Source organism: Amblyomma maculatum, chromosome 2 (assembly GCF_055883805.1).
Source record: "Amblyomma maculatum isolate TAMU_Amacu chromosome 2, ASM5588380v1, whole genome shotgun sequence".
Classification (NCBI taxonomy): domain Eukaryota; kingdom Metazoa; phylum Arthropoda; class Arachnida; order Ixodida; family Ixodidae; genus Amblyomma; species Amblyomma maculatum.
In genome coordinates this window covers 131,644,537-131,669,829 of record NC_139345.1, presented here as the reverse complement: position 1 = coordinate 131,669,829, position 25,293 = coordinate 131,644,537, and positions in this window count along the sequence as shown.

The window sequence follows — 25,293 nt, the reverse complement described above, 5'->3', positions numbered from 1 at the left end:
ATCATTCAGTGATAACATACCTAACACTCTCATACAATACTTCAACTATGCCGCACACTGCATTTTTGCTGCGTTGGGGCCTCTAATCCTGTAGCACAAGATTGGCATTTTAGGTTTAACGTCCCAAAAGCCACTCAGGATATGAGAGTCGCCATAGGGAAGAGCTACGGAAATTTCGTGCACCTGGATTCTCTCACGTGCACTGATGTCGCACAGCACACGGCCTCCTTACTTTTCGTTGTTGTTGTTGCTATAGGAAGAAGTAAAAAAATATTCGGGCCTGCTACTGGTTCTGTAGCTGAGCCACCTGGTGATTGATTGATTTATATGAAGGAAAAGGCGCGGTAACTGTCTCACTTGTTTTCTGTGGACACCTCAACCACGCCGTAAGGGAAGGGAGCAAGATGGGAGTGAAAGGGGAAATAGAGAAAGAGAAGCCGTAGTGGAGGGCTACGGAGTAATTTCGACCACCTGGGGATCTTTAACGTGCGCTGACATTGCACAGCACACGGACGCCTCTTCGTTTCGCCTCCATCGAAACGCAGCCGCCGAAGTCGGGTCGGAACCCGGGTACTCCGGCACAGTAGTCGGGCGTCTTACCACTGCACCACCCCGACGGGGCTAGCTGAGCCACCTCCGCTGCCTCTGATTAAAATAAAATTATGCTGCCTCGTGCGGACAGAAGAGAGAAAGTAGAGAAGAAAAAGAAGAAGGAGAGAAGACGCGCGCCGCAACAACCATCGTCCACCACCGAAACGGTGACGGGTGCAATGACGGCCTCATCAGGGCCAGGATCAACCACTATTTCTCCATCGAAAAGCGGTCGGAGTGGACACAATTTTATTCCACGCCCTCGGGTTCACCAATCGAAGGCTCCAACCACAAAGCCACAGCAGCAGCGATTCGAGCCCGCGTCTTTGGGTACAGCAGTCGAACGCCCTAACCTCTGAGCCACTGGAACAGGTTGCTATTGCATAAGAAACGAACCGTTCTTCCGATTACAATTTATGTGAAAATTGTAAAGAAGGATATAAATACCGGCTAGTATTTTAGGGCGCTAACCCTAAAGATTACTTTCGCCAAGGTACCTTATTCCGCAAACCGTAAACAAGAATCTATCGCATAGGAACAGCACCTACCATGTCTAGGGAGGTTGCGGTATCGTAACACTGATGCATGGACACTTGCCGACGCGGTATGTGAAGGGAGGAAACGGAAGTGGAACAGCATCCTTGATCACCTGCATCGGTGCACACCTTCGTCCTCGATCAACACCATCGGTATGGCCCCGCACCCTGCCATTGTATATTTAAGAGCATAAGCTCTTACCCCTTACGTTTTGCGAATTTCTGCCGGTTTGTCCGTGGCTCCAAATTTCTCCACGTCCGAAGCAGTGTTCATCGTGGTGGTGTGCACCCTTAGCAATCTAAAATGACATGCACTTTTAGGCCCGGGGCGGAAACTTCTTATACCTTCCAAGGCCACGAATCACAGCGTTAGCGCTAATTCCTCCTTCAGTTACGCCATACAGTTTGGAGGCCCAACTATGGAGCGAACCAATTTTTGGCGCGGGGGGAGGGGTCGTTCGCACAGCCGTGCGCCTCCAAATACACTCTGGAAGGGGTGAAGGTTCATGTGGGCTCCCCGGAGATCGCACGCCGTACGCGCGTATGTTGCGAGTGAGCTACCATTAATGTAATATTTCGCCTACTTTGCCATTGCTGCTGAAAACTGGTCGCAGAGACGTCTAGAGCGACCAGCTCATAACAGTAATGGCAAAGTAGGCGAAGTGCGTTAAAGGAAGCTTGCTCGCCGGCATACGCGTGCATGGAGTGCGATCTCCGGAGAGACCAAGCATCACGTTCATCGGGACCTGCTCGCAGCAGCAATGGCGAATTATTAGGCAAAAAAGTAAACTAACGGATGCTTGAGAGAGCTCTCACGCATAATCATGCAATGAACATTCGGCCTCGCTTGTAATCAGTTAGGGTTCACCCAAGCGATAAGAAAGTGTGTAAATGCCCGACTGCATTTTTTGCGCGTCTTTTATTCGAAATTTGCGCGTGAACTGAAGTTCTCTTCTTGAAATGAGGCGACGTAAAATACATACTACGTCACGTACGGGTGAAAGGTCACTATGTGCCTTGCTGTGCTCGTCCACCTGTGTCCAAGCACGTACCGGCTCTTCGGCGTGTTTATCCAAGTTTTAATCGAACAATTTGTAATCACCATGGCAAATGTGGTAGGTCGACACGCAAAGCATTCACGGCGTTATACGATCGGCGCAATACACACAAACGAAACCGAACTAGGGCGGTGTTACGAGATGTAGACAGATTTCAAACTTTCCGAGCAAAAACCTAAACACTGCTGTAGCTATCATTGGACTGACATGGAGAAATTACGAGCACATGAAAAAACAATACGACAAAGCGACCGACGATAAAAAGCGCGCGCACCAAAGGCAGCACCGGCAAAACGGCTGGCGAAGCTCCCGAAACACACGCACTCACACCATTCAAATGACGCCGGTGACGGGCGGTGCATCGGGTGCGGCAGTCAAACATTCGAGACAGAAGAGACGGAAAAGAGATAGACAGACCGAGAGAAAATAAGCGGAGGCTGTCCTTGCGCCTACAGCTGGGCCTCCAAGACTGATGACGTTCGTCGGACTAGCCGGGAGTGAAGCGGGCCGCGCTTTCGTCCCCGTACCTGATGTCTGAGGCTCGGACAAGGTGCTAAATGATTCCTTGTGTTAATGCGGACAAAAGTGCTAGTCGAGAAAAGCTCTCAAATTTGTGACATAGTCGTACCGACAACTTCTTTCTTGTCATTGCAACCGTAGTGGGGGTGTAAATTCCAAGGGCCTTGCCAATAGGTTGTTAAATTGGTTGGTGGTTGCTCCTGGTGGTTGGTGGTTGGTGGGGTTTGCTCCTGGCCCTGTGGGGCTGGGCCAGGAGCAGCAGGTGTCTGCCGCTTGTGACGGGGGCTAGACTGCCATTATAATTGTATCTGTTGTAGGCAGTCATTGCATCCGTTACCGTTTCGGTGGCGGACGACCGCTGTTGCGACGCGCGTCTTTCTCCTCTTTTTCTATTTCTTTCTTCTCTGTTTTCTCTTCTGTCCGCACGAGGCAGCGGGGGTGGCTCAGCTAGAGAGCCAGTAGCAGGCAGGGAATAATTATGATGAAGGTGATTATTTAGTGTAACCGTTCTCATACCGATTGTTACTGAAATGTGTCAGTGAACGCAACCTAAAGGTAACATACACTCACTGAAGGCAGGAAATACGGTGGAGGCAAGTGAAAAAGAAATCACAACACAAGAGTCGAACAGATGTTTCAGTGGCATCGGTGCAGAGGGTGGTGTCAATCCAGTGCGCCACAAAAGCGCTAATATTCGTTCAGATAATGTATCCGCAATTTGTCAGCAGGTGGCGTCGCTCAGAGGTATCACGCGCCAGAGCGTCGTCTGCTCGAGTGCTCCGACGGGATATGGCTTGGTAATAAGCGGCGCGCACGTGCATTTTCTTTTCCTTCTTCCTGCAGTCGCAAGAATCTGCAATCCCACACTTGGCCCCGCCGTGGTGGTGCAGTAAGACGCCCTTTTGTTTTTGTACCAATTCATGCAATAAATTTTTTTTTGACAATAAGTTGGCGCTCCTCACGTTCACTCCCACCTTCCTCCCTTTCCTTACGGCGTGGTTGAGGTGTCCACAGAAAACAAGTGAGACAGTTACCGCGCCTTTCCCTTCCTATAAATCAATCAATCAATCAATCAATCAATCAATCAATCAAGTGGGCACTCCAGAAGAGAGACGGCTCTAATGGACGCCCCCGCGGACTAAGTTTTGTATATAGTATAATCGCTACTCTAGTACACCGTAATTTTGTACTTGATGGCAGCCCTGCCGCGTGGTACAGTGGTTAAGAAGTCCGACTATTGTGCCGGTGCACCCGGTTTTAATCTGGACCGCTGGCGGCTGCGTTTCGATGGAGGAGAGACGAAGAGGCATCCGTGTGCTGTGCGATGTCAGTGCACGGTAAAGATCCCCAGGCGGCCGGAATTACTAAGGAGCCCTCCACCATGGTGCCCCGTTCCCTCTTTCTGCTTTCGCTCCCAGCTCCCTGCCTCCCCTTTTCAGGTGTTCACTGAACAGTTGCGACAGATACTGCAAATTTTTTTCTGGGAGCCAATTAATATTACTATAATAATAATATTATTATTATAAATATTACTTGATGCAAGCTCTTCTCGGGCTGCCACCGCCACAGAACCGAAGATAGGGAGCTGGTTTCTGGGTACAGCCAGAGCCCGGGAATCAATGATGCTATGCGAGAAACAGGTGCTGTAGTGGAGGAATTCGGAATGATTTCGACCATCTGGCGGAAGAGAAGGGTGGCTACTCATGGCCGTACGGGGCTGGGAATGGTACGCCCCCACCGTTTTCGGGGGGGGGGGGGGGGATTCGTCTGGTTGGTTGGTTCACAGGAAGGGAAAGGCGCAGTATCTGTCACACTTGCTCTGTGGACACCTGAACCGCGCCGTAAGGGAAGGGAGGAAGATGGGAGTGAAAGTGGGAAGAGAGAAAGGGGAGCGCTAGTGGAGGGCTACGGAGTAATTTCGACCACCTGGGGATCTTTACCGGTGGTTGTACCTGTTGTAGGCCGTCATTGCTCACGGCCACGTTTGGGTAACGAACGACGGCTGTTGCAACACTTGTCTTTGTTTCTCCTCCTTCTTTTTCGTTTCGTTTCTAATTTCTTCTTTGTCTGCGCGAGGCAGTGGAAGTGGCTCAGCTACAAAAAGGAAGGAAGGAAAAAGTTTATTTAGCCCTTTATTTTGGCGGTTTTTGGGGCGTGTTCAGAGGTGTCTCCTTGTTGCATCCACAAGAGTCTTAATTCTCTTTCGACCTTGTCCACTTCTACCCAATGGTTGGTTGTCCTCACTCCAGGGCTCCGCTGGCAACTGCTGGCTGTTGAGCTCGCTGTACCAGACCTTGCTGGTCTTCACAGTGCTCGCTGGGAAGCGGTCTTCTCATTGCTTTGCACTCGGGTTTCGAATTTCAGGAAGGCCCATGTGATGTGATATAGCGCGAGTTTTTCGTCGCACCACACACCTGTCAGCGTAAATGGTCGGGCACATTTTGTTTACTATGGGTATAGGTTTGGGTATGAACCCGTCTGTGTCTCCAAATCACAGTTTTCTCTCTGTTGAGAGAACTTTGCGGTGAAGGATATCGCATTTTTCTGCCTCTATAGTTTTCTAGTATGGCCGAGTATACCTTCGGTGCTGGAAAAGAAAATGCACGGGCATGCTACTGTCTCTGTAGCTATTCGTGTCAGCTACAGAGACAGTAGCACGCCCGTACATTTTCTTTTGCTTCTTTCTTCAGTCGCAACAACCATCTGGGGATCTTTAACCTGCACTGGCATCACTTCACTGCAGCACCCGAGTTCGATCTCTACCGCTGCTGCAGCGTTTCGATGGAGAAACGCATATGTACTAGTGTGCATTGCGATGACTGGTTCGGGTATGTGGCATTTAACCAACACCTCATCCAACGTCCCCAATGAATTCCTGCTCAGAATATGAGGAATGTTGTAGTGGAGAGTTCCGGAAATGTCCTACTCCTGGGTGGAATCCATCTTATCTCCCTTTCCTTCAACCCTCCCTACGACTACTGTTGCTTTCGTTACGGCACGATCAGGTGTCCACTCACAAGTGTTACAGATACTGCGTCTTTCCTTTCGTCTATACCCATTTACAATTTTAAGATTGAACAGAAGGTGCGTCAATTTCAGACACAATGAATGAAATCAGTGAGGCATAGCTATGAATCCACATTCGGTTCAGCAGCATTTCACCTCGCGATTTTTTCCGTACCTACTTTTATGCTCAGACCACTCTACTCACCACTTACACGGACATACTCCAGCACTACCGACTCCAAAGGTGCACATATCCTCCCGCACACCGCGATCTAACAAGAGGCGAGGCCGTCCAATGGCGCAAATTACAAACTGGCAGCTTTCCACACCCCCTCTTATACAGCAGGATCTTTCCGGATCAGATAGCCCCCATGTGTAAACACTGCTCAACTCCGGCCACACTCATACACATGGTGTGGACTTGTACACATTACAGCACAGACAACACAAACACCCCAGAGACGTGGGAGTCTCTCCTGTGTACTTCCGAGCCAGCAGACCAACGCTGGCTTATCCAACGCGCGGTGGAGGCCGCGGCATCCCAAAGGATCCCCGCCGACCTCCTCTAAGTCAGCGCAACCGGCCCTTTGGCTGGTCCCCTGTTTTTGGGCGCAATAAAAGAGTTCACCACCACCACCACCCAGGCACTGTGGTTCAATATCTAGGGCTCTCGACGGGCGCAACCTTCAAAGCGGATTAAATCTCGGCCGCGGCGGCAACTTTTCGTGGAGGTGAAAAGCAGAGCGAATGTAGAATGTGTAAGGTGGGCACTGTGGTTCAATATCTAGGGCTCTCGACGGGCGCACCCTTCAAAGCGGATTAAATCTCGGCCGCGGCGGCAACTTTTCGTGAAGGTGAAAAGAAGAGCGAATGTAGTATGTGTAAGGTGCGATGTCAGCACACGTTAAAGAATATAAATATAAATTGGTTTACGGGAAAGAAAAAGAGCAGTATCGATCACACCTTTTCTGTGGACACCTGACCTGCGCCTTCAGGGAAGAGAGAAAGGTGGTAACGAAAGCCAAAAGAGAGAAAAGGGTGCCGTTGTGGAGGGCTGCGTAGTAATTGCGTCACATGGGGATCTTTAACGTGCACTACACCGCACAGCACATGGACGCATCTCCGTTACGCCTCAATAGAAATGCGGCCACTGGCAGTCAGGTTCGAAATCGGGTACTCCGGCATAGTAGTCGGGCGTCTTAACCACGTCAGCGGAGTTGGACATTACAGAACCGCATGCCGTAGAATGTTCCAAAGTCCTTCACGGCGGCGTCTCTCAATTATATTGGGAAGTTAAAAGCCGTAACACAATCCCTCTTATACTGAGTCGTTTATGGTTAATTTTTAAAGATTATAAGTGGAGATATGATAGTAGGAAAGTTGTTGAGTGGCCACTAAATAGTCTCCTGACAGACGCCTCCGAAGAAGTAACTTTAATGGAACATTGTCTTATCCGGAATAACTAAAAGGCGGTGATATTTGAAATATACGACGTGACAGCTCAATAATACACCCGCGATTATTTCATCATATAACTCCGTGATAAGGCGCTGTTACATTTGTGCGCTCTGCGCCGACTTCTCCTCCTACGTTAGGCTGTCTCTAGGATAAGTTCCGGTCACTGCTGACCTCACACCGGGAAAGCGTGCTGTCAACAGCTGTTTATTTTTATCAAGAGCCCTTCCTCATTTGTTCTGCTGCTTATTCGACGAAATTCCAGTTCACGGAGATTAGCTCCTTGAGAGATGCAGAGTTATTCTCACCTCCTGTCTGGTAGAAGCTGCAGCTTAGAGGCAGTAATTTTTTATGCATAGTTGCAGTGATGTATTAAAGCGAGTACAGCACCCAGTGTTTCATTCACTTTGCAGCCTAACGTTTTCCCGCTACAACGATTCGCTCGCAGTGTACCAAGGTTAAACAGTAGATGTTGGCCACTAATAACAATGCGGAAACGTTAACGCCCTCAGAATGCCCACAGAGTTTTTAGAGCACAGCTCTTTGGCGCCCGTTCCTGCATGGGTTTGTTTGTGGCTGTAGGAAGAAAAAAAAGAATATCCACGGGCCGGCTTTTGGCTATGTAGCTGAGCCACCTCCGCTGCCTCGTGCGGACAGAAGACAAAAAGGAAGAAAAAAAGAAGAGGGAGAGAAAGACGCGCGCCGCAACAGCCGTCGTCCACCACCACCGAAGCAATGACTGATGCAATGACGGCCTATAACAGATAAAAAAATGGGTCTGGCTTAGCTTATGGTTAAGCCTAGGATGCGAAGCATACTAGGCTAAAAAATTAAACATTACCTGGCTATACCTGGTTAGCCATTTCATAGACAAGAACAACTCATGTGTTACTCTGCTTGTTCCTTTATTTTTCTCAAACTAATAAACACACTATGATGATCAGTAAAGTAATTGCTCTTTTCTTCTCCCGTTTCCGTGGCTGTTTGTAACTTGCGCTTTGCGGTCTGGCGAGCTGCCCTCGCCATGGCCGACCTCGCGCTGCTCAACTGACTCAACGAGTGCGTCGCCTTTTATACTATTGCGTGACGTCAGTATCTCCTAGCGGTAGGAGCGGGAGTTAGGCCGCCGGCGGAGGCTGCGCGTCCGCAAGCGAGCGCACGAGTTGAGCCCCAGCTTTCACAGCTGTTGTGACGTCATATCACGTGGTGCGCCGATGTAGGTCAAGTGGTAGCTACGCGGCCGCGCGCGGCGCAGCAAGGAAGAGCTCGGTTGTGCGGCTAGTATGCTTCGCATAAAATTCAGTGGCAGGCCAGCCCTGCCGCAAACGGCGGCGACCCACCACATCCCTCCTAAGTTTGGCGTCGTCGTCGCCGTTGGCGTTGCGTTGTCCCTCATAACCAGCTCCACTTTCCCTCCCACCTTCATTCCTATCCTTACGGCGTGATTCAAGTGTCCACAGAAACAAGTGTGACAGATACTGCGCATTTCTATTCCTATGAACCAATTATGGAAGGCACGCTTCAGGGCTCAAGTGGAAGTGTGACCACACACTGGAAAATATAACAAATCATGTATAATGCGAGCACCAATACCAAACTGCAGGGTAACATGTGCAGTAACGGAGAATGTGTCTGTCTCGCCTGCCTACACGTCCCGTCCGTTTGAGCTATTCCTTCCTTCCATTCAACATGAACCAACCAGCCCGACAAAGCCCTCTTCTTGAATTCACACACACTCACAAAAAAAAGCATCATGTTTTGACACATGTACAGCTAGTTTAATAGTCCGGATCTCTAGACGGTCGCCCCTTGGCTTTCGAGGAAGGCTTGGCCCGGATCTAGCCTCCAATCATTTTTGTTTAAAATAGACTTTTAGAGATTCGATGAGACCCTTGCTAACTTTGGTTACAGCATTTTCACGTCAGTTTAAGATATTTTCGAATGTTCTTTCTTCTCATCTGCAGCTTGTGGCACTAGTCTCTTCAAGTGGTGCAGCGCAGCGGCACGAAGCCTAGACAAGAGAATGGGACCGACACAGCGCTGAACGCCAACACTTCAGGGGGAAGTATACGCTTGCGAATACAGAAACCCAACATTCGTGATTTGCACATGGCATTTGCAATAACAGGAATGAAACGGGATGGCTGGTCAACACAAGACGAATACATAGATCCCCTTGTACTCAAAATAAAGCTATATAACATGAACTGGAGGGCTAGTTGGTCTGACATCTTCAAGTGGTGCAGCGCAACGGCACGAAGCCTAGACAAGAGAATGGGAGAGACACAGCGCTGAACGCCAACACTTCAGGGGGAAGGATGTGCTTGCGAATGCAGAAACCCAGCATTCGTGACATGTGCAGCATGTGCAAATCACGAATGCTGGGTTTCTGCATTCACAAGCGCATCCTTCGCAGTGAGGAGGACAGGATTGCAGCCATTAATGGCTGCAATCCTGTCCTCCTCACTGCGACCGCTTACTCCAGTTTTCGAACCGCTGGCAGTCGTTTTTTTTACGACTGAGCTCGGGAAGACAGCGGTTTGTCGTCGTGCTTCTGATGCTAGGTGAGAAACGAGTACTAAAACACAATTTTGATAAGGTCCATTCATTGCTAATCTGCCTTCAATCTGATGAACAGTGTAAAAGCTGAAGCTCTGAGTGACTTCTGGGCGTGCGTGGAAAAACAATATACCGAGGTAACCGCAAAAAGAGCTTGACCTTTGTTTACTGACAAACGCGCATATAGCATTAAAAAGATAAGATGTACTGCAGCGTTAAAGTAGCCGAGATGCATGTTTTTGGTCTACAAAAAGCCGGGTAAATGACCTCATTCCAGATGCTGCAGCGGTTTTAAAGGATAAGCAACCTATCCGGAGGATAGTCGTTTTAGGCCTTTTTTTCTTATATTTCGGCTTCTTTGCCCATAAAACCGTGGATAAAATCCGCACTGCGCCTGTATTGAGTTGCATCTGAGAACATGTCCATCAGAACTATCTGAAGGCACTATCCGCGTACAGGCACTGCTGAAGATGCTGCGCTTCAGGAATGCTGATACCATAGATCAAGGTTTATTTATTATTAACAGTAGCGCTCTTATTTTTCTCTCTTGTCTTCCTGTAAAAGAATGGTGACCTCAGTTGCGTGAACCTCAATGCAGCAGTATTGTGGTGTCATTGGGAAGATGGTAACATAATTTGCCCCATCTCTTTTTTGCATATGCGTTTATTTATGCATGCTTGTGGCATGTGTCCTCAGTTAGCATGCATAGGTCCAGTTTCACGAAACAGTTTCAGAAAACGTGTAACGGAAACTTATCAAGACCAGTTTTGATTATTTGTTAAGAAAATACTTTGCCATCGAAGCTTTTTTCCCTGCGTATACGCAAATGTTTGTCAATAAGCACAAAGTGTACTTAGAAGGGCAAAGTATTTCAATATCCGGCTTCACCTGGAGCGACTAGTCTTCCTTTTAACCCATTTTTCATTGTGGCTGTGGTGGCTACTATTGTCAAATCTGCGTAGAAAAAGGCCCTTCCGGATGAATGCTTGGAGGCCTCACACGCAGAATAAACGGACCTATGATGTCCGTCCACAGTCAGTAAGTAAAGAAATCGTCACAATAATAATTCAGTGAATGCAAAAAAAACGTTATTTAAATGAATATTTTACTAAATGATGTCTCATACTGCGCCGCTGTGTCATGATCCATTAGAGCATACAAGGAACACAGTTGTAAAACCTTACATCACATAGAAACACTGAAACTATGGTGCCGAAAGAATGAAGTAAACAAGAATAAAGCAAGACAAAAGTAAACCTAATTTAAATCAAAGTAAGATTCGAATAATGCTCGGCTTTACGTAGCATATTCGTGCAATTTAGAGCATAGTTTTGGATTCTACTAGTTTCTCAGTGATATATGAGGATGTTTCCTATAGTTCACTTCCTAATCACCACTTAACTAGTTAAATGTTATTAACTAATTGTGCTAAATACGATAATGCAGTCTTACTTAACGTAAGCTGCGCAGCGATATGTGTCTTGAGGTTGTATTGTAAAGTTAAAATTTTTAACCACAAATATTAAATATAAAAAAATTATTGCACCTTCAATTATTTCAGTGAAATTATACTCGACATAAGCCATTCAACGATATATAACGATATATCCAGCGGACATCCTTGTTTAATCACAGTAAACTCATAACGGTAATTACTTTAGACTACAAGAAGTGCAGTGCAATTATATTCGCAATAAGCTACAATACCACTATAGACAATTTCTCTGCACTCATTCCCTCCACACACCCCGGTACAGCGCACGTGAACCAAGTAACGCTGCGCATTATTACACATCTTACTGCACGCGCATCTTTGTAGACGAATGCACTATGCATATTAAATTTACAAATAGCATTCCAGAGGTTTCTTCCCTTATCATAGATGTGTGTAAATGGCCGTAGACAGCTAATAACGGGTAATATAATCCAAGTCACATAATTCCGTCTGAAGTGTAATATCAATATGGAACGTTCTTGATGATAGCGAAAACGCTCATAGCGAAACTCCTACAAGCCTAACGAGAGGGGATTTGCGGTTATATTAATAGCCATGGTAAAACTTAGTGCTACATAGAAATATTGGGTTCTTAAAAAGCTCCTGATGAAGACTACCACTAGTCAAGAATTCTTCTGCATATTTGCGTCGGCACCATGAGCGAGGTACCTCTAATTTTTCTGTGTAGGATAATTATTGCAGGATAATTATTGTTGGAAAATCCCTAATGTCCGTAGGTTTACATAGTTATAAGAACATAATTCACCCTACGCATGTTCTTCCATTTACTCACTAGATGGTTCTTCAAAGCTTTCATCTAAGACGTCTGCATGTGGTCGGTTTTAGAGAACGAAGAGTTTCTCATTGTTGGAGATAGTTATTCGCCCACTCTGCCAGTTGTGTCGACGCACCGTGATAGTTCTTATCTAACTGCATTCCCCGCAAGAAATAATTGTGTGGATGCAGGTAAGCTGTCACACCTCCCAGAGCAGTGCGCAAGACATGCTGTAAGGTAACAATATCAAGTGTTTAGCAGTTGAAGAGGCCATCTCAAAGCAAGAATTCGCGCGTTTCAGACGCCATTTATTCTTGATAATACCTAATATAAATATGCAGTAAATAAATGGTCGTCGTCTTCAGCTGAAAATACATGCTTTCTATGGCATACAATATATGTCACTAATTAGTTCAACCCTTTCAAAAAGATACCGTGTGGTCGACGAGATCAACGAACGCACACAAAGGACAGGACGAGCGCCTCCTTTGTCCTCATCAGTCATACATTATTCGTTTGTGATTCATATACCATCTAGCTGAAAATAGATTTCTTAGGTCAACCAAACTAGTCACAATTATACCTTTTCGGTACAATCGGGTTTAGAGATCACTATGGCCTAGACGAGCTACACTGTGGTTATATATTGTGACTTGGTATTTTTGTTGGTTTGAAATTTATATTTTCCTGGTGTCACAATGGGTGCAAAAAATCGCGAAAGACGCTTTCCTAGTCTGCTCGCCTCCAAAGCAATCGCTCTTTAATGTTTGTTTGGCCGACATTGATGAAATAAACTCTTTTAAGGTGTGTTTGGGTCTTCAACAATAGCAAAACGAGGCTCGACAAGAAACATTAGCGAACCGTAGTCCTGTCTCGATCGCTGTCATCGCCTTTTGTTTCCTCCTTGTTTCTATCACAAGAGGTTTAATGGAAAGGGATTTAAGGTAGTCTCTCAAGTGAGGCACCAATAGTAAAGTATGGGCGAAGGTGAGGTGTACACAGATGAAAGAAATGTAGAACATTCGTCACAGGCCTGGACCGGAGAGCCGGCAGCAGCTTTCTGTAAAATGAGGGGAGACTGGACAACGTACAATGCATATCATAATAACGAAGCGATCGAGTAGTTATCGCTTAAGCAACTCGAGTTGCTTGGAAAACAGGATGATCATCCGGTTTTACGAGTGAGTTCTTTATTCTTAAGCCTACAGACAAAGATGGATGTATATATATTTTATGCAAAGATGTCTATATTCAAGAGGGTAACCACCAACGCAATATTCCAATATTCTGTAAAACAACTCTACTCAGAACCGACCGCTGAACACAACATGATAATTAAAGCTCTCACTAAACTCACCCACGATGGCGAATTACCACTATGAGTTAAAAAGGCGATATTGCCGAATAATCCATCCGGGGACGCTTCTACATGCCGAAGAAAATACACAAGAAGAATCATCAAGGCCGCTTAGTGTTTCTGGCATCGGCACACTCACAAAACCAATCTCATCTCAAATCGATCTTTTCATGAAACATATACCTCCGAAACACCCATCTTAAATACGGGGCATCAATCAATTCCTAAAAGAATTATCCAATATCAACTTTCGTCGCGGAGTTTTGCTAGTTACCCTGGACGTAGCATCGCTTCACACTAACTTTCCACATGGTGGCAGAGCACAGGGGATGTTCGGATCTTATAGAGAACATAAAACTAAATTCTAGCACAAGTGCCGTCAAGAGATTCGTTAATCTGGTTTTATACCTTTTAATTCGACAACCCATACTACCTTAAAACGAGAGGTACAGCTATGGGCACAACGGTGGTTCCAAATTACGCCTTCGTGAAAAAAGCTGAATAAGACTAGCTCCTGATATCCGGCCAAATCAGCTTTTTACAAGCGCTTTCTGGGAGACATATGTTGCAGATTCGCGCCGGCATCTGTAAACGTAACGAGGAGGATGAATATGAGGTCTGGGACTGGGGGACGCGGTTGGAACTGAGCCCCATATTGTGGTGTTGATAGCTGAGACCAGCCGGGAATTAAAAACATTCAGAGGCGACCTGGGGTATGCCCCGCTGCTATGAAATATTTAAGAGATTCAAAATTTGGACAGAAATTGAATACGATCTCATTCAGTTTATCACCTTATTCAACAACAAACCGAAAGATCTCTTTCAAGAATTATTTCTCAAATAAAAAATTAACTTCCTAGATACCTAATCCGAATTGAATCAGAATCAGAATCAGAATCAGAATTTATTGATTCAATGCAAAGAATGAATACAAATATTGGTAAGTACAGGAGGAGGTCCCAAAGCCAATGGCTGCACAGGGGACCTCCTGTTACAAGTATACAAAACAAAAATAATTAAGTGCAAACAACAGCGGATGAAAACTAACTGTTATATAATATAAATGTGGAACACGCAGAAATACATGATAGCGTAATATAAACAGAATATAAATTGAGAACATGTTATATAAATGCAAAACAGTGGAAAACAATTGTATGTGGCATAAGTATTTTTATCAATTAATAATTTTTTTTTTAATTTTTTTTTTAGCCCGATAGCAGAAAAGTACGAAAATTATGCTTGAAGGCATGAATATTAGAAGATTGCTTAATTCTAAATGGTAATGAATTCCACAGAAATGAGCCAGAGAAATTAACTGTAGATTTGCCGTAATTAGTTCTGGGTTTTGGCAGTAAAATATTATTTTGGCATGAAAACCGAGTGAAGCTATGTCTCGGGAGCTGGGTACTATTAATTATTGAGATTGGAAGTGATCCATTCATGAATTTAAATACGAGGATGCCAATAGAATAATGAAACATGGATGAGACTTCAAGGATGTTATGAGCTTGCAGCAAGGGCGCAGCACTGCACAAATGGCTGTTAGAAGTAATGATGCGTATGGCTTGATTTTGTATGTGTTGTAGCGGAGCTATGTGTGTTCTGTATGTGTTTCCCCAAGACGAAATACAATAGTTCATATGGCTATGGATGAAAGCATAGTAGAGAGAAATGCGCGTATGTAAACTGAAGTAGTTTCGCACCTTGATGAGCACCCTTATGCCGTATGCTAATTTTTTTAAAAGGGAGGATATATGTCTGTTAAATTTTAAGTGACAGTCAAGATCTATGCCAAGGAACATCGCATGATCAGTGGCAAAGAGTATGTGAGAGTTAAGGGAAATATGTAAAGATGCAGGAATAGCCTTGAGAGGAGACGAAAAGATGACAAAGCTAGATTTGGATGCATTAATTGTAAGCATGTTATTTCGACACCAGGTTGCTATGTTTGCTGCATCGGTATTCAATTTGCGTGTTAAAGAATCTATGCACGAGTCAGATGCTAGTACGGTAGTATCATCAGCGTATAATATACATTCAGAAGATGTAAGGCACCAGGGAAGATCATTAATAAATAAAACAAAAAGAAGTGGTCCAAGGATGGAACCCTGAGGAACGCCAACATTAGTAGTCTTAGGTGTAGAGTAAGTATCAGATATGCAAACTGCTTGGATTCGGTTTAGTAGGTAGCTACGGATAAATGAAAGTGCAGGACCAGATACTCCAAGGGCATTTAATTTATCTAAAAGTATGTTGTGATTAATTGAGTCAAATGCCTTCGAAAGATCAATGAATAATGCGCCAGCTAATTGACCACGATCAATAATATCTTTAATCATATCAGTTAAAGAAATTAAGGCTAATTCAGTTGAAAAACCAGACCTGAAGCCGAACTGATTAGAAGATATGATGTTAAATTTTGTGAGGTATTTTGTCAGACGGACGACAAACAGCTTTTCAATTATTTTGCTAAAAAAGGAAAGAATAGCAATGGGACGATAGTTACTTGTTAGGCGCCTGTCACCTTTTTTGAAGACGGGTATTAGTTTGGCTTTTTTTAGTGCGCTAGGGAAGATACCGGTCTTGAAGATTAAGTTGACGATGTAAGAGAACACATTGCAAATCAGAGAAGATATTAGCTTGATATGGAAAGAATGGAAGTTGTCAAGGCCTGGGCTTGCATCTTTCTGATTCATAATGACAGTGCGCACCTCATCAGGAGAAACCGGGAAAAGGAAGAAGCTATGAGGTAGACGGGGGTACATGTGAATGGGGTGAGTAACGTGAGGTTGATCGATGACAAATGAATCAATGAAAGCATTCGCAATGTCACTAGTATCACGATAAACATGTGTGTCTGTCTGGATTTCCTTTATAGGAGCCGTAGTAGGAGTTCTATTTAATAATGAATTGATCACTTTCCATTGTTTTTTAGAATCACTACCAGCTTGGTTTATTTCAGATTCATAATATTTTTTCTTCGCAGTTTTGAGTAGCCTGCCAAGTATATTGCTATAAGTTTTATATCGTGTCCGTAAATTAATATTAAATGGCTGCTTCTTAGTCTTTTTATACAGATTATCCTTTTTCCGTAGACATTTCAAGAGACCGGTAGTTAACCATGGGTTGTAAGGGTTGTGATACCTTTTTCTGCAATATGTCACTGTTGTAGATGATGTATCAAGAGCTTTAGCAAGTACAGCAGTGAATGCTTCGTAAGCAATTTCAGGGTCATCAATCGAAGTAATTGGTAGCCAATCTATGTTAGCAATTGTTTCATAAAATAGTGAGGAATTCAAGCGTTTCTTAGTAACCTGCACATGATTATCAACGGGGATAGATTTTATTCGTACAAAAATAGGGTGGTGATCTGTTAATTCAACTTCGACTACGCCAGCATCGGGGGAAGTAATTAAGTTAGAAAGCGCATGATCAATAAGTGAACTGTTTCCGTTATTAGGGCATCTTGTAGGTACTTTTAATAGGCATTCAAAGCCATGGCCATTAATGCAGTTGTTGTATTCATGATATGAAGGCGTTGAAGCATCTAGAAGGTTGATGTTAATGTCACCCATGATAATTACATTTTTTTGTTCCAGTGAAAGCTTATTTAAAATTTCTTCAAAAGCCAAGCAGAATTCACTAACAGATGATGAAGGAGATCGATATAAGCAACCGATGATAATGTTTCTTGAATCTTGTGACACAAACGACTTATCAAGCTCAATCCATACAGACTCACAATTAGTCGTGTTGATTGACAAGTCCGAACGTCTGAGGTAATGGAACTGAGATGATATAAAAATAGCAGCGCCACCATGGTTACTATCCCCTCGATGACAGTATTCGGCTGAGTAAGACGGAAAAGAGTGTAAGTATTGGTCGTGGGAGCTTAGCCATGTTTCACTGATACAGATAAGCGAAAAATTGTGATGAATCGATGATAGGAAATTAGAAATGTCATCGGAATGTTTGCGAAGGCTACGCGCATTGAAATGAATAAATGAATGACATGGGACAGAAAGAAAGGCTTCAAGCTGAGAAGGTGAAAAGTAAGTCGTCGTTGCAAAAAAAAAAAAAAAAAAAAAAAAAAAAAGAAATACGATTACTTATTATGAATGGGCAAGCTTATGAAAAGATGGAAAGATCAGATTCGCTGCAGATACGGAACACGTCACTGTCGTCGGTTTGGCGCGCTTTGATACGGCAATTGTCGGTCCACAGAAACTTCCACTTTTTTTCTTTCTTAAGCTTTAGGGCTTTTGCAAACAGTTTTTTGTTATCTGGCGAAAGATGATCATTAACAAAGACTGGGTTCTTGACTTCTCCTTGAAAGCCAAGACTGCTAGTGTTCAGTCTGGCCTTTCGTGCCTTTCTCACAAACTCGCTTTTGTGTGACCGAGAGTAGAAACGGGCTACGATGTTTTGTTCGTTCGTTTTTGTTGGTACACGATGAACGATCTCTAGATCAGTGGCCAACACAGGACATTCAATTTTTTCGCCAATTGCCGACACGATGGCCGTGCAATCCTCGCTTTGTGTGTAAGGCACTCCCTTGATCTCAATGTTGTTGAGTCGGGAGTATTGCTCGAGATCAATTACTCTTTTTCGAAGAGCATCGTTCTCAGCTTTAAGCGCTTTATTAGAGGCGGCGAGATCAATCTGCCGGTCACGCACGTCTTCAACCAGTTTGTTGAATATCTGGAGGCTCGCCGTCATTCCCTCAACCTTTGTGTTAAGGCCACCGAAGTCGAGTCCCTCATCAGTCAATTTTTCCTTGATGTTCGTTATAAGCTCGTCAACAAGTTCATGCAACTTTTCATTGAACCTAGCTTCGAGGCTTTCGATTTGCTTAGCAAGCTCAGCATTCGTCGGCATTGTGATTAAAGCAGTCAGATTACAGATCACTGGACAAAATATTCAAAAATGCCTATGCAGAGGAGCAGCAGCAGCAGCTGTGGTGAAATACCTAAATACACTAATATGACAAGAGGATGCCAACAGCACCAACCTGAGGAATGGATGAAGAATTAACAGTGTTCTTGCTTGACCACAGCCGCTGCTGCTATGAATCCGGAGCCATGTCGGCGGCGACTTTTATAAGGAACGCCGGCAGTCCGCGCAGACGCAGGAGGTCCCGTCCAAGCAGCCTTGACTGGCAGGAAGATATGAAGATGGCACGTAGGCGGACGGCACGTGCGGTAATATTCTGGACCACTGAAGAGGACAGCAGCCCAGCAGAAACCTGAGGAATGGATGAAGAATTAACAGTGTTCTTGCTTGACCACAGCCGCTGCTGCTATGAATCCGGAGCCATGTCGGCGGCGACTTTTATAAGGAACGCCGGCAGTCCGCGCAGACGCAGGAGGTCCCGTCCAAGCAGCCTTGACTGGCAGGAAGATATGAAGATGGCACGTAGGCGGACGGCACGTGCGGTAATATTCTGGACCACTGAAGAGGACAGCAGCCCAGCAGAAACCTGAGGAATGGATGAAGAATTAACAGTGTTCTTGCTTGACCACAGCCGCTGCTGCTATGAAGGATATTATTCAGTAACGTTTGTAAAATACCCACAGACATTAATATCTTCATTTCAACAGTTGCCATCAATGTCACTGTAAAACTTACCCCCTAAAACACATATAAATTCGGGGGCTGGCTAGCCCCCGCCGCAAGCGGCGTTGACCTACCATCCCTGCCCCGTAAGGCCAGGAACTGCCACCCTACACCACCTGGTAATTTCGACCACGTGGGTATCTACCGTGCGCTGATATCGCTCAAAATCCGGATCCCTGTGCATTTGGTCCATAGAAACTCAATCGCCGGCGGTCGGCTTCGAACACGGATGCTACGGCATAGTAGTCGGCCATCTTAACCATGGCGCCCCTGCGGCAGGGTTATATATACTTGTTGAAGTAGGCTTTTAGTAGGCGCTTAGTGATAAAAAGACGTACTATCTGTCTCACTTCTTGGTAGACACCTGCTCTTGTAATTACTGGCATACAAATGGAGGTACATATATCATCGGTTTGAATCTCTATCGCAAACTAGCTTTTAATTTGACGAGCAGATGGATGCTTAATGCGAAGCGAAATGGCTTCACACTACCACTGATTCTCACAACCAACGGTTGTATCATAATATTCATACGAAATCACGCGCGAAGTTTTAGTGCGTAGCTTTCCTGCCCGCAGTCAGAAGTTTCGCTGATGGTAGTCCGATGCCTGCTCCCTCGCTCTCTCTCTCTCGCTCCGTGAGCTTGAGGCGTGCAGGAGACAGAGGAGGTGGTGAAGGGTGGCAGGTCCTGGCCCTACGGGGCTGGGACAACGCAACTTGCAGCGGGGGCTAGCCAGGCACCGATTTTCATCTGTTGCAGGCCGTCATTGCACTCGCCACTGCTTCGGTGGCGGACGGCGGCTGTTGTTGCGGCCCGCGTCTTTCTCTCCGTCTTCTTTTTCTTTCTTCTCTACTTGCTCTCTTCTGTCCGCACGAGGCAGCAGAGGTGGCTCAATACAGAGCCAGTAGCAGGCCCGTGCATTTTCTTTTCCTTCTTCCTATAGCCACAACAGACGGTGGCGAGGCCGCGAACCAAGGTGGTGTTGCGCCGCATCGTGCGTTTCAGCTACCTACATATAATATCATCGTGCGGCCGATATATAATATCACGCTTCAACTAAGCCGTATGAGCGTGCTTGTGTGGCAGAGGGGTAATGTGAATTCAAGCATCCTGGATTCTGATATAGCCATCGCACATGAAACGAGCCAACCCAGTTGGTAGCTCCTGCCAATCTAGTGTTAAGCAACCCTACGTCCAGTTTGCCCCTGGCCATGTCAGCTTCCGACTACTGCTTTCCAGCGCCATGCTCTTGACTTTTCGCCCTCAACGCAAACGCCGGTGGATGATCGCCGGCGCCGGATTCTTGGCACAAGATACCTTTAACCCTGTAGCGTTAAAATTACGAACACACCTCTCTCAAATGGTAGTTAACAGTTGCAAAAAAAAAAAAAAACATAAACTGCGGCCTCAGGCCGCCCTGTGGAGGTGGCTTGGGAGTGTCAACTTCTGTGACCAAGAGGCTATTATTATGACCCCATTGCAATAGAAACCTTCACCTAAAATAAATACCGATGGCTACTGGACATCTCATGTGCTTTACGCCACCCAAAATGATAGCCTGTGGAACATAAATGATTAACAAGCAACCATTATGGACTGGAATTTATTTACACGGGCAATGGAAAAAAGTATGGTGCGCTCGCTGCAATGAAGCATTGGTCATCGTCGTTCAACAGAACCAAATTAGTGCAATATTCAAGCCATGAGTTTCCAGCTCGCAAGTTCTCTTTTGTCTATGCGTTTCTTACAAAGCTCAGCGAACAATGGAAGTTGAGGAAGTCCCGTGCTACAGTCCCTCAGGCGGGTCCTGCCAAGCAACGTGCAGAAATAACGAAGCGCAAGTGAGTCGGCAGAAAACACGAATTATTGTATACAAAGGTTATAACCTCTGATATAAAAAAATCATGAAACCTGAACAGTTATTTGATGCGTATACCCGCAATGTCTTTTTTGCAGAAATTTAAAGTTCTCGCGAATATGCCGCATGAATATCAATCGTTAAGTTTTTATTTCTCAGAAGGGGTAATTATGCATTGGTAAACATTTTTCTGCCATCCTCACAGCCACTTCAGCATCTCATTTGGTGTACAGTGATTTCCCTGCTCTGGCCTGTTCATTCTATTTTCATGTATACCTGTCCTTCGTTTATCCATATCCCGATATATATCCTGCCAGGTTTGGTTGCTCACTTCCTTGTATTGTAAAGTATAGGGCTTTAAGGTAGGTAGGTATGGTATGGATGGATGGATGGATGGTGGATGGAATATAGGAGCGTCCCCTTTGAAACAGGGTAGTAGCAGATGCTATCACGCTCATATATTTCCCCTATATCTAAATTGTTTTAGACTGGTTAACTATACCATCATTCTATTTATTAAATTTTTGTTTCTACATTACTAACACTATGTCACTTTTCTCCTTTTAAGCCACGAATCCTTCAATCGTTTATTGCTAGTTTCCAACGCAGGTTCATCCACCCGGCCACTGGTATCTCTAAACCCCAGAGCTTCAGGAAGAGTGACAGCGCCTGCATCGACTTCCAGATGGACACCATTACATTCGAGTATAATATGGTTAATTTTTTCTGTGGATTTACCACATACTGTTGTTCTGTTCTGTTCTGAGAGTCGCTGTTCTGAACAGCGTTACCTAGCAACAGGTGGTGGAAATATTGTCAAAACAATCAAGAGCGCATTTAAGGGCTGCCATTCTCGTCGTTTCCGTTCCTTGAGCCCATGCGTCGGAAAATTCTGCACAGCGATGCAATGCGTGGTTTAGGTTCCGCACTTGTGAGGCCATGTACGTGCCTACGCAGGCAGTGTTGCAGTTTTCTTTTAATGTGAAAACGAACGTCTGAGCATCCTGAATATATCCAAGAAAGTTTGTGCCTGAAGCGGAAGTTTAACTTAGACAAAAGTTTTCGTTTATGGAATGGCTCGTGGATCTCCAGACCAACCGTGTTCTAGAATATACACTGGTCCACAACGTCGAACACTCGGTGTGCAATTCGGCAGCTGTCGTGAAAGCGGGTCGGTTTGGGCCAACTTGACGGATTAAATGTGAGAGCTAACCACTCGATGGCGTGGACACGACCTGTCTGTAATCGTGTGCGCTAAAATCTGTAATGTGTTTCTGGCTGCCAAAGTGATGTATTGCTTGCAGGCCCTGTACTATACATGTTCGAATATGCATAACTTCGACCATGTATTTGCGACATTGGGAGTAAACGTCGCGGACGAATCTCTATCGCCGAGTCGATGAAGGGGGCCACATCTTGTTTTATTGGTTTCTGCGTCAAGGGGTCCTAAGATTCATGTTTCTCTGCGACCAAAGACACCCTTTCCTCCAGTGTTTTGTACAGTTTATGTTGTTGGACAACAGGTAGCAATGGCTTGCAGGCAGCGGTGGTGCCGAGGAATATTCGCCCCGCGTGTAAGAGGGCCATGGTTTGAATCCCGGTGCCGCGCAATTCTCCACCGGATAAAAATAAAAACAGCGTTTCCATTGAATTGCGTAAGCAGGATTAGGGTGCGACCTGATACCGGTGAATACATCCGGCAACGCACTCCTCACCAGAACAGGAGTTTGCCACCATGGTGCAGTAATTGGCCACAACCTCCCACGATTAGCCCTATGAAACCCCGGCCCTCAGTCACCAGCGGCTGCGGAGCAACTGATCGCGGCGGTGGTGAGACCTGTGACGCAGGGGTGGTGCAAAGAATGTCTGGCTCCACAGTACAGGCCGCCATTGAAAACTTACCCTGGCAACGCCTAATGCTAGAACCCTAGCTTGTGACGTCAGTTTAGCAGTGCTATTAGAGGAACTAAAGGGCATGAAATGAGATATCATAGGGCTTAGTGAGGGTGAGAAGAGCATGTTGCAGGGCTAGCTGGGGATCCAATAAGTCAAAACTTTGGCGCAATAATAAAGAAAAGTGGACGGAGGAGGACACAAGACCATTTACGAGCGCTTCGTTAATCGTCTTGTGTTTTCCTTCGTCCATTGTTCTTTATAATGCGCTAAACGTTTGACATATTGAGGTTAGGAGACCGAATGAGGCATATACTGTACTGAAGGTCGGGCATGTAATGTGCTATTGAGGTTAATCGGAGAAGCGACAACTAGGAGTAAGTTATCTGTTCAATAACGGTAGAGCTGGTAATACACAGGAATATTATAGCAGTAATGAGAGGGTGACAGGCAACGAAATTAAGTTTAACATGCGATATAAACTGAAGGTTGTACAAGCCTACGCACCTACATGTGGTCATGATGACCAGGTATTCGAAAACTGCTACGAAAATGTAGAATCGGCAATGCGGAAAGGAGATGCAGTGCATTTACCAATGGCCGAATTCAATGCCAAGGTACAAATCTACGCACCTACATGTAAGTCATGCTGACCAGGTACTCGAAAACTTCTACGAAGATGTAGAATCGGCAATGCGGAAAGGAGACGCAGTACATTGTACTAATGGGCGACTTCAATGCCAAGGTAGGGAAAAAGCAGGCAGGAGATCAGGAAATGAATGAATATGGCTTTGGTTCTAGGAATAGCAGGGAGAGGTATTAGTTGAGTTTGCACAGCCGAATAACTTAAGAATCATGAAAACCTTCGTGAGCAAACAAAAGAACCAAATGTGGACATGGAAACTTATACTGTGTTCTAACCCCGCCATTATGCAGTATGTAGAGTTAATCGGGAAAGTGTGATGCAGTGACGACAGGATGACAAGGTCTCGAATTAGTCTTGATCCGAAGAGGGAACGTAACAGATTAGTAAGAAAGACGCCCATCAACAAATTAGGAGTGAGGAGGAGGGCAGAAGAGGTCAGGATCTCGCTAAAGAATAGATATTGAACTCTAACCGAGGATAGCGACGTTAGCCTAGAAGCAATGAACAATAATTTCGAAGATAACTTTACTGAGTGCGCTGTCGAAGTAGGCGGTGGGACAGATAGGATACCGGATACCAGAAAGCTGCCAAGGAGAGGAACTATTTAATTAAGAAAAGTCACATTATGAAAGCTTCCAACCCAGCACACCAGAAAGAACTGGCAGAGATATCAAAGCTAGTCAAAAAGCTTAAAGTGGCCGATATACGGAAGTATAACTTGGAAAAAATTGAGCATGCTGTACAGAACGGAGGAAACCTTAAACAGGTCAAGAAACAATGGGGCATAGGCGAAAATCAGATGTGTATGCTAAGGGACAAGGCGGGGAAGGTCATAATGAATATAAACAAGATAAAGTAACCCAGGAGTTTTATACTGATCTGTACAGTAACCAAAGTAGTCAGGGCAGTAATGAAATTCGCAGTAGGAGAAAGAAGTCAGACGCTCCGCTAGTGACCAAGGACGAGGTTAACAAAGCTTTAGAAACTATGAAAAGGGGGAAAGCAGCTGGAGAGGTTCAGGTAACTGCAGATTTGTTGAAGAATGGGGGGATATAGTGCCAGAAAAACTGACCACCCTGTATACTCAATGCCTCGTTTCATCGACGGCACGGGAACCACGGAAGAACGCAAACATTATCTTAATTCATAGGAATGGAGACGCTAAGGACTTGACAAATTACAGACAAATCAGCTTACTATCTGTTACGTATAAGCTATTTATAAGGTAATCGGTAATAGAATCAAGACAACCTTAGACTTCAATGAAGCAAAAGATCAGACATGTTTGTCGAATAGGTAGTCTAATATCGATTGCATCCATACCATCAACCAGGTGAGAGAAAAATGTTTGGAATATAACCAGCTCTTATACATAGCATGCATTGATTACGAAAAATCATTTGACTCAGTAGAAATCTCGGCGATCGTGCAGGCATTGCGACATCAGGGTGTAGAAGAGCCGTATAGTACTTAAAGATAGTGGCTGCACAGAAACCATAGTTCTGATTAAAGAAAGTGACAAAATTGCTATAAACAAAGGTGTTAGGCGAAGAGACGCGATCTCCCCAGTGGCCCCACTACTATTCACAGCTTGCCTAAAGGAAGTATTCAGAGGCTTGCATTGAGAGCAGTTAAGGATAAGAGTAGATGGAGAATACGTCAGTAATTTGCGATTCGCTGATAAATTGCCTTGCTGAGTAATTCAGGGGATGAACTGCGAAAAATGATTTATGACCTAGACAAGAAAAGCATACAGGTAGGCTTGGAAATCAATATGCAGAAGACTTAGGTAATGCTCAACAGCCTCGGCAAGGAACATCAGTTCGCAAAAGGTAGCGAATCACTGGAAGTGGTATGAGAATATGTCTACTTGAGGACAGGTAGTAACCCGATATCCGGACTAAGTGAGGGAAATACGGGGATAA